Here is a 9,658-nt window from a genome sequence, read left to right as displayed (position 1 = left end):
GTTGTTTTAGGGATCCAGCTTGGTTGTTTTAGGGATCCAGCTTGGTTGTTTTAGGGATCCAGCTTGGTTGTTTTAGGGATCTAGCTTGGTTGTTTTAGGGATCCAGCTTGGTTGTTTTAGGGATCCAGATCGGTTGTTTTAGGGATCCAGATTGGTTGTTTTAGGGATCCAGCTTGGTTGTTTTAGGGATCCAGCTTGGTTGTTTTAGGGATCCAGCTTGGTTGTTTTAGGGATCCAGCTTGGTTGTTTTAGGGATCTAGCTTGGTTGTTTTAGGGATCCAGCTTGGTTGTTTTAGGGATCCAGATCGGTTGTTTTAGGGATCCAGCTTGGTTGTTTTAGGGATCCAGATCGGTTGTTTTAGGGATCCAGCTTGGTTGTTTTAGGGATCCAGGTTGGTTGTTTTAGGGATCCAGCTTGGTGGTTTTAGGGATCGGCATGTGACATGTCATATATTCTGACTGGCTGTGACATTTTAATGGATTGAATCATGTAGAAAGTGCTGCCGTGTGCCAAAGCTCTTGCGTGTCTCAGGAAAACTCCTGTCCGTGGTGATTAAACTACTTGGCGAGAACAGGGTAAGTGTTGAAAGCACCATTAAAATGTCTTGGATCAAGAGTTACTGTCCGATACTCCCAAGGTCCTGCCAAAATATTTTAAATATGTACAATGACAGTTTTATAATGTAATTTACTCAACGGTTTAATGACATCTGCCAGTTAACAGTGTGTCAGAAGCCAGAAACTCCTGTTCTGGACAGACCCCATCCACATGGTGTGCAGGCTCTTATTCCACACCAGCACTATGTCCCTCGGATACCAAAACACAGGTCGAATATCATGCCAGATCTTTGCACATTAAAATAACTTTGAATGTCATAAACTCTTAGTCTGCATGGTGTTGATGTTCTCTCCACCCACAAACACGCCAAGTAAATATCTTGTGTCTAATAACAGTGGCATCTGCTCAACTAGTGCATCCAGCAGCTCCCCTCTATGGGGCTTCTTGTACTGATGTGCTGGGTGGACACTGCTCACAGAACAAACAGGAGGTATTCAGGTGAAATGTTCTGAACATTGCTGATAGAAATGTATTGAATAGAGCTGACGTGATTCTCTATTCTACCTGACAGACAGTCATATCTGTTCTACACAATACATTTCTGTCTAAATGTCACCCTATTGAACATTAATATAGCTGGAACCATGATGATGCTATGAATTCAATAATGTCCCCATAATGTTGCTTGAGTATGATAATCAATATGTTGTTTTGTTGCAGACCAGGAGAACCAGTCCGTCCTGATTACGTAAGTTGTTTACTAAAATCTCACTTGAGAAAATGTTTCTACTGCAATATGTTGTGTCACTTGGGTGTGATATATTACATTATGAATGGATTAGGCTACGCATAGGAATGAGTCGATGAGCGGGGATATTTGTTAATTAGAGAGGTACAGGATAGAGGTACAGGATAGAGGTACATGATAGAGGTACAGGATAGAGGATAGAGGTACAGGAGAGAGGTAGAGGAGAGAGGTACAGGAGAGAGGTAAAGGAGAGAGGTACAGGATAGAGGTACAGGATAGAGGTACAGGATAGAGGTACAGGATAGAGGTACAGGATAGAGGATAGAGGTAGAGGGGAGAGGTACAGGAGAGAGGTACAGGAGAGAGGTACAGGAGAGAGGTACAGGATAGAGGTACAGGATAGAGGATAGAGGTACAGGATAAATGATCCCCCGTCTGTGGAATTCATCGTCCACATGATTAATACGATTACAATGAGTACATCCAACGTAACAAGGCATCTAGATATGGGTCAGGTCTTTGGCAAAGATGTATGAAGTAATGGACTGTGATCTGTTGTCCATAGAAATGTCGCTCATCACCACCAACCCCTACGACTTCCCCATGTGCAGTCAGGGTCAGATCACTGTGGCCAGCATCAACGACAAGGAAGAGCTGGATGCCACAGACGTGAGTCAAACAAAGGGTTCCTCATATTCTATATATGGAATGGGTAGGACCACCGTACACACTGAATGCACTGTGCAATTCCAACCTGGTGGCTGCTGGGAATGTTCATGTATTTTGTTTTGTTTTATTCTGCCTTGTTGTTAGTTAGGCTTGTGCCTCAAGGAACTCTTCATGCCTTCACACTTCACCTTGAGGCCCATACTGTACATGTAAGACATCCACAAGAGAGTGTCACTAAGTCCCTGTGGAACTGTGTCAAATGTATCTTGTGATGTCATCTACCAGTGTTGGTCAAGTGTAATCACGTGGATCTGAGAAGCCAGTCAAATGTATCCATCCCATTTGTTCTGCTGAGAGCACAGAACTGTAGTGTTCTGTGTGTGAGAAAACTACCGTTCAGTTCATCACTGTTGTACTTCCTGTCTAATGCCAGGATGCCATTACAATCCTGGGCTTCAGTAATGATGAGAAAAATAGCATCTACAAGCTGACAGGAGCTGTACTGCACCATGGCAACTTGAAATTCAAGCAGAAGCAGCGTGAGGAGCAGGCCGAGCCAGACGGCACAGAGGGTGAGTCCCACTCATAGATATACAATATGTAAACATTAGTCCCAGTCCTAGTCCCACTCATAGATATACAATATGTAAACATTAGTCCCATTCCCAGTCCCACTCATAGATATACAATATGTAAACATTAGTCCCAGTCCCAGTCCCACTCATAGATATACAATATGTAAACATTAGTCCCATTCCCAGTCCCACTCATAGATATACAACGTGTAAGATAGACAGAGCCTCATCAAAGTCCGTCAGGAGATCATTTATAGAGACCAAATTCCAACCTCCAGAAATGATTTCAAATTATGGTTGTGGGTTCAAATCAAAACCTAGACCCCAAAAGACTTGGCCGAACCCTTTTGTCAGTGTGACATCAGCCTTGTATGATGATGAAATGATCCCTTCTGAAATTCCATCAACAGTACAACAGCATGGAGCAGCTGTGCATCAACTTCACCAATGAGAAACTGCAACAGTTTTTCAACCACACCATGTTCGTCCTGGAACAAGAGGAGTACAAGAAGGAGGGAATCGTCTGGGCCTTCATTGACTTCGGCATGGACTTGGCTGCCTGCATTGAGCTTATTGAGAAGGTAAGCTGTCTGTCAGGATTATAATGGACCTCAACAGCAAAGCTCAAATGGAGATATTATCACATGGTACAACATATCTGACTGTTGAGAACTCAATATGTTTCCTATTGTGCCCCTAAATGAAGATACTCTCATAATAGCATATTTGCTAAAATAATAAATGTGATCCTAAATGTAAATATCACTAATTTGATGTACATCTCTTTTCGTAAAGCCATTGGGCATCTTCTCCATCCTTGAAGAGGAGTGCATGTTCCCCAAGGCTTCAGACACTTCCTTCAAGGACAAGCTGTACGCCCAGCATCTTGGCAAAAACAAGGCGTTTGAGAAGCCCAAGCCTGCCAAAGGCAAGGCAGAGGCCCACTTCTCCCTGGTGCACTATGCCGGCACAGTGGACTACAACATAACTGGCTGGCTGGAGAAGAACAAGGACCCCCTGAACGACTCAGTTCTTCAGCTGTACGGGAAGTCTTCAGTCAAACTGATGGCTACACTGTATGTCGCTGCCCCACCTGAGGGTAAGATTAGCAGAACATCAAAATATTTCATGAAGAACTAGTTACAAATCAGTCCCATATTCTTTAAAGGCTCAGTCTGCAGTTGCTACATCCATTCGTGGACTTAAAATATATGTACCCATTCATTCTTGATATGTACCCATTCATTCTTGAAGAACATCGGCTTGGTTCACCTGTCGTACCCCATCAGAACCCAAAATATGAGCTTGTTTTAATGCTTGTAAGGAAAGTAAAGGGAAACATGCACTTTACATCCTCAAAACATTATTCATACTATCATTTTGATATCATGGATGGTCAGTCCTTCAATACATAGATCTGTCTATAAATTTGAGTGGTTATGTTTCTCCAGCACCATCTCTCAGTTTTTTATTGAAACAGGGGCAGGGAGAATGCTTTGTGATTGTTTCAACTGCTGATTGCTGCTTTAAATGTATCACAATTTGTCAGGGTGATTTACTGGGTTAATTTACTCATTCAATAGGTGTTATTTTACACAATCTCATTGGCAGCATTTGCATTAAGATAAGGGTGAAATTAACATGAGATTCTCTCATTTATATGGAACTTTTCTCCATTATAACAGATACAACCAAGAAAGGAGGCAAGAAGAAGGGTGGTTCCATGCAGACTGTGACCTCCCAGTTCAGGGTGAGCTTTTAAAATGTGGATATTCAGCTGTAGTGATTATCAGAATTGATTTCTGAGAACATGGTTTGTAACCCTCCTACAGGAGAACTTACATAAGCTGATGACCAACTTGAGGAGCACTCATCCTCACTTTGTACGCTGCCTGATCCCCAACGAGTCAAAGACTCCAGGTACAATAGATGTTAAATATGAGTTAAATATGTATAGATATGTATGTATCTATATACAATAGAGTTAAATATGACATCTTGTCAGTACAGTATCGGTAACATTAACAAACCAGTCTTTAACCTGTTTATGAGTATTTAAAGAGACTTGGTTTGTGTTTCCAGGTCTGATGGAGAACTTCCTGGTTATCCACCAGCTCAGGTGTAATGGTGTTCTGGAGGGTATCAGGATCTGCAGGAAGGGCTTCCCCAGTAGAATCATCTATGCTGACTGCAAGCAGAGGTACACACACACACACACACACACACACACACACACACACACACACACACACACTAATCTTCTCTAAGGGTTTTCCCAACATCAGAATAGCCTTATTATTTTACGTAATATAACCGACCTATTACATCTTGACATTTCTCCTGATTTAGGTACAAAGTACTGAATGCCAGTGTCATCCCCGAGGGCCAGTTCATGGACAACAAGAAGGCTTCTGAGAAGCTGCTTGGGTCCATTGATGTGAATCACAAGGACTACAAGTTTGGACACACCAAGGTCAGTCAAATATACCCCCAAGCAAAAACACATTTCTATGTAAAAAAAGCAATGTATGAGGTGAAGAAAAGTTAAGTAAAGAAATAAAAACAAAAGCTAAAACACTTTCTATCTCTTACCACCTCTTACCACTGGTTCCATAATTGACCATCTCAACCTGTGTCAGGTGTTCTTCAAAGCCGGTCTGCTGGGTGTCCTGGAGGAGATGAGAGATGAGAAGCTGGCCTCTCTGGTCGGCATGGTCCAGGCTCTCAGCCGTGGATTCCTCATGAGGAGAGAGTTCACCAAGATGATGGAGAGGAGGTGAGGAAGAGTAGACATCTTGGCAAAGAATTCTGTCAAACACCTGCATGTAATGTATAATGATCGTGTACTGAATATGCTGTGAGTTGTTCAGGATGAGAAAGTACATGTTATAATATTCTATTAAAGCAGCAGGTTGGGATTTAGCAAGCTGTTCAATTGTTATTTAAATAAGTGATTTTTACCCATTAATTCTGGAATAATATGAAACGCCTTGTGATCTTAACATCACCTGTCAGTTCTTTCATCTAGAGCGCCGTCTATACATTTAAGAGGGATTACATTTCCCTAGCCTCATTCCTCAGCTGTATGCAAAAAGTGGTGGGGTCCCCATTTTGTTATTCTCGGAATCGCAGAATGTAGCTTTAAAGACGTCATCCAGTGACTTTATTTTTTACTTTTCCAGTTAAGGAATACTGGGAATGCCACTCCTTGAAGTTTGCAGTTGTATATAAAAAGAAAAGTATTTTCTTCAAAACATATATTTTTACCCTTTAGTGTGTGTACTTTACTGTATTTATACTTGGGATATCGTTTTCCACAGGAAAAGTAAAGAACAAAAACACTGGAGGAGATATTTAACCATGTCACTCACCACGTCACTCACCACGTTACTCACCACGTCACTCACCATGTCACTCTATCCTTTCTGTGGACCAGAGATTCCATCTTCACCATCCAGTACAACATCCGTTCATTCATGAATGTGAAAACCTGGCCATGGATGAAGTTGTACTTCAAGATCAAGCCCCTGCTGCAGAGCGCTGAGACTGAGAAGGAGCTGGCCAACATGAAGGAGAACTATGAGAAGATGACGTCGGACTTGGCCAAGGCTCTGGCCAAGAAGAAGGAGTTGGAGGAGAAGATGGTAGCCATGGTGCAGGAGAAGAATGACCTGGCGCTTCAAGTCGCATCTGTGAGTGAGCAACAACCCTCATCAGGGCACATTTAGACACACAAGTACACAGACACTAACACAATCACTATGTGACTAACTCAAGAAAATGCCCATGGTATATATTTATATTTAAAACATTTAAATTTATTTGCTCTGACTTATTTGACTAAATAAAGTCTATATTTTGATACACAAAGTGAAAACACAGTTTTTTTCTCCTGTTCTGAAACCAGGATTCAGAGAATCTGAACGATGCTGAGGAAAGGTGCGAGGGGCTCATCAAGAGCAAGATCCAGCTGGAGGCCAAACTCAAAGAGACGACTGAGAGGCTGGAGGATGAGGAGGAGATGAATGCTGAGTTGACTGCCAAGAAGAGGAAGCTGGAGGATGAGTGCTCATAGCTGAAGAAGGACATTGATGACCTGGAGCTCACCTTGGCCAAAGTGGAGAAGGAGAAGCACGCCACTGAAAACAAGGTCTTGTAGACAGTCTAACCAAACAATAATCCAAAGAATCATCAACTCAAAACAGAAATGTAATTCAAGTCTTTTTGTGAGTGCAGTAAAAATTAAGACACAAAATAGTGGAATTTCAGTTGTGGTGTACTCCCCAAATTCATTACATGTTTTGCTCCCCCTTCGTTAATGATTTCCATTCAGCACACTGGCATGGAGTACAGGGCCATCTAGTGTTGAATCTATAGTACAGTACTTGTTGACACATTTCTATTATCCATTTAACCACTTGTGGTGAAGTGACCAAAAACGAATTTTGTTGTGGCCATTTTCAGGTTAAAAACCTGACAGAGGAGATGGCGTCTATGGATGAGAGTGTTGCCAAGCTGACCAAGGAGAAGAAAGCCCTCCAAGAGGCCCACCAGCAGACACTGGACGACCTGCAGGCAGAGGAGGACAAAGTCAACACTCTGACCAAGGCCAAGACCAAGCTGGAACAGCAAGTGGACGACGTGAGTGGAGTTTGACATTCTGGCCTAAATAGTATGCAGGATGATTTTATCTTCAGTTGTTTAGATTTGACCAACACGTCTGTTTATATCTTGTAGCTTGAGGGTTCTCTGGAGCAAGAGAAGAAACTCCGTATGGACCTTGAGAGAGCCAAGAGAACGCTGGAGGGAGATCTGAAACTGTCCCAGGAGTCCATAATGGACCTGGAGAATGACAAGCAGCAGTCTGATGAGAAAATCAAGAAGTAAACACAAATAAATGACTACAGTATTCCCTGCTATCTTGATCAACATAATGGTTCTTCTTGGCTCATTCTTGTATTTATGAATTAGACTTATGTGATTCTTACAAGCAAAGTTAATGGTAATGTAGGCTCCCTTTACACTGTCTAACCAAACCAAACGTGTTTGTGTTTGTTAGGAAGGAGTTTGAGACCACCCAGCTCCTCAGCAAGATAGAGGATGAGCAGTCTCTGGGAGCTCAGTTGCAGAAGAAGATTAAGGAACTCCAGGTACAGTACAGGATCTAAGCTCCAGTACAGGAAAATAACTGACACATTTCTTCTGGTAGCACACATTCTTCCTGGTGGACTCTGATGGCTCAGTAAGATGGAAGATGGTGCTTCTTGCTGGTGCTTCTAATCTATGCAAAGATTTAGCTTCTTACCGTTGTTAGTGTGGTTCCTGCATGGGCCACTGTCTAATGAATATAGTAAATATGTTAGTGTAGCTGGCTATGTATAAACACATTTATGCTAAATATACAGTACATGCTATTATTATGTAGTGAGGTTCAATTGTTTCAACTGTATTGTAGTGTTCATTCCCCCTGCCCCTGACCCTTTTTCTAGGCCCGTATTGAGGAGCTGGAGGAGGAAATTGAGGCTGAGCGTGCTGCTAGGGCCAAGGTTGAGAAGCAGAGGGCCGATCTCTCCAGGGAACTTGAGGAGATCAGCGAGAGACTGGAGGAGGCCGGAGGTGCCACTGCTGCTCAGATTGAGATGAACAAGAAGCGTGAGGCTGAGTTCCAGAAGCTGCGTCGTGATCTTGAAGAGTCCACCCTGCAGCATGAGGCCACAGCCGCCGCTCTGCGCAAGAAGCAGGCCGACAGTGTGGCTGAGCTCGGGGAGCAGATCGACAACCTGCAGCGCGTCAAGCAGAAGCTGGAGAAGGAGAAGAGCGAGTACAAGATGGAGATTGATGACCTCTCCAGCAACATGGAGGCTGTCGCCAAGGCTAAGGTGAGTAGTGATGTTTTGGTCAAGCAGTGTTGAGGGTCAACTACATTACCATTCAATAAACTGAAGTTGACAGTCCCATATGTTTCACTAACAGGGCAATCTGGAGAAGATGTGCCGTACTCTTGAGGACCAGCTGAGCGAGCTCAAGACTAAGAATGATGAGAATGCTCGCCAGGTCAACGACATCAGCGGACAGAGGGCCAGACTCCTGACAGAAAATGGTACCTCCAACAATGAACAACAAACCAATATAGTTCACCTCAGTAGTACACAATAACATGTGTCGGGGGCTGTAAATTCAGTCCACACAGTTTCTGCACTACGATTCCTCAAAATACAATTTCAATCTAGAAAGAATGACTCACAGGAGGTCCCTCTTTCCCTGCAGGTGAGTTTGGTCGCCAGCTGGAGGAGAAGGAAGCCCTGGTGTCTCAGCTGACCAGAGGCAAACAGGCCTTCACCCAGCAGGTGGAGGAGCTGAAGAGACTGATTGAGGAGGAGGTCAAGGTAAGGCACAGTTTAGATCTTTATCTACACATAGACTGTTTCTACACCTCCCTCAGAGACTTCTACTGTCATCTGTTTTACTCTCCCTCTCTAATCTCTCTTTGTCTTTCTTTCTCTCTCAGGCTAAAAACGCACTGGCCCATGGTGTCCAGTCTGCCCGCCATGACTGTGATCTCCTGAGAGAGCCGTTTGAGGAGGAACAGGAGGCCAAGGCAGAGCTGCAGCGCGGCATGTCCAAGGCCAACAGTGAGGTGGCTCAGTGGAGGACTAAGTATGAAACTGATGCCATCCAACGCACAGAGGAGCTGGAGGAGGCCAAGTGAGTTGCTCTCAATAGTAAAGACTAAAATAAATGGTGTGGATGGTGAGGCTGGTTGGGGATCTGAGAAAATGGTACTTCAATATGTAGTGCAATATTTGTTTCACAACATGTTACTCACCATGACACCGCCCGCTGTTGTCCAACAGGAAGAAGCTGGCCCAGCGTCTGCAGGAGGCTGAGGAGACCATTGAGGCGACCAACTCAAAGTGTGCCTCCCTGGAGAAGACCAAGCAGAGACTGCAGGGAGAGGTGGAGGACCTCATGATTGACGTTGAGAGAGCCAACGCCATGGCCGCCAACCAATATTTGAAACTGGTATCATTTCCTATTTATTATTCCTCCAGTGGTGATCTTTTGTTTTGGACAGGCAGACCAGTTGTATAAGTGAAGCATTTAGAG

The 9,658-nt window shown here is 43.6% G+C and overlaps 1 pseudogene; it reads left to right on the top strand.

Annotated features, from left to right (window-relative positions):
• Window positions 1-2,962: 2,962 nt before the first annotated feature.
• Window positions 2,963-9,658, top strand: LOC110532987 (annotated as a pseudogene).

This window comes from Oncorhynchus mykiss, chromosome 23, assembly GCF_013265735.2.
Source record: "Oncorhynchus mykiss isolate Arlee chromosome 23, USDA_OmykA_1.1, whole genome shotgun sequence".
Taxonomy (NCBI): domain Eukaryota; kingdom Metazoa; phylum Chordata; class Actinopteri; order Salmoniformes; family Salmonidae; genus Oncorhynchus; species Oncorhynchus mykiss.
Note: the sequence above shows the minus strand (reverse complement) of the source record. Positions and strands in the feature narration are given on the sequence as shown.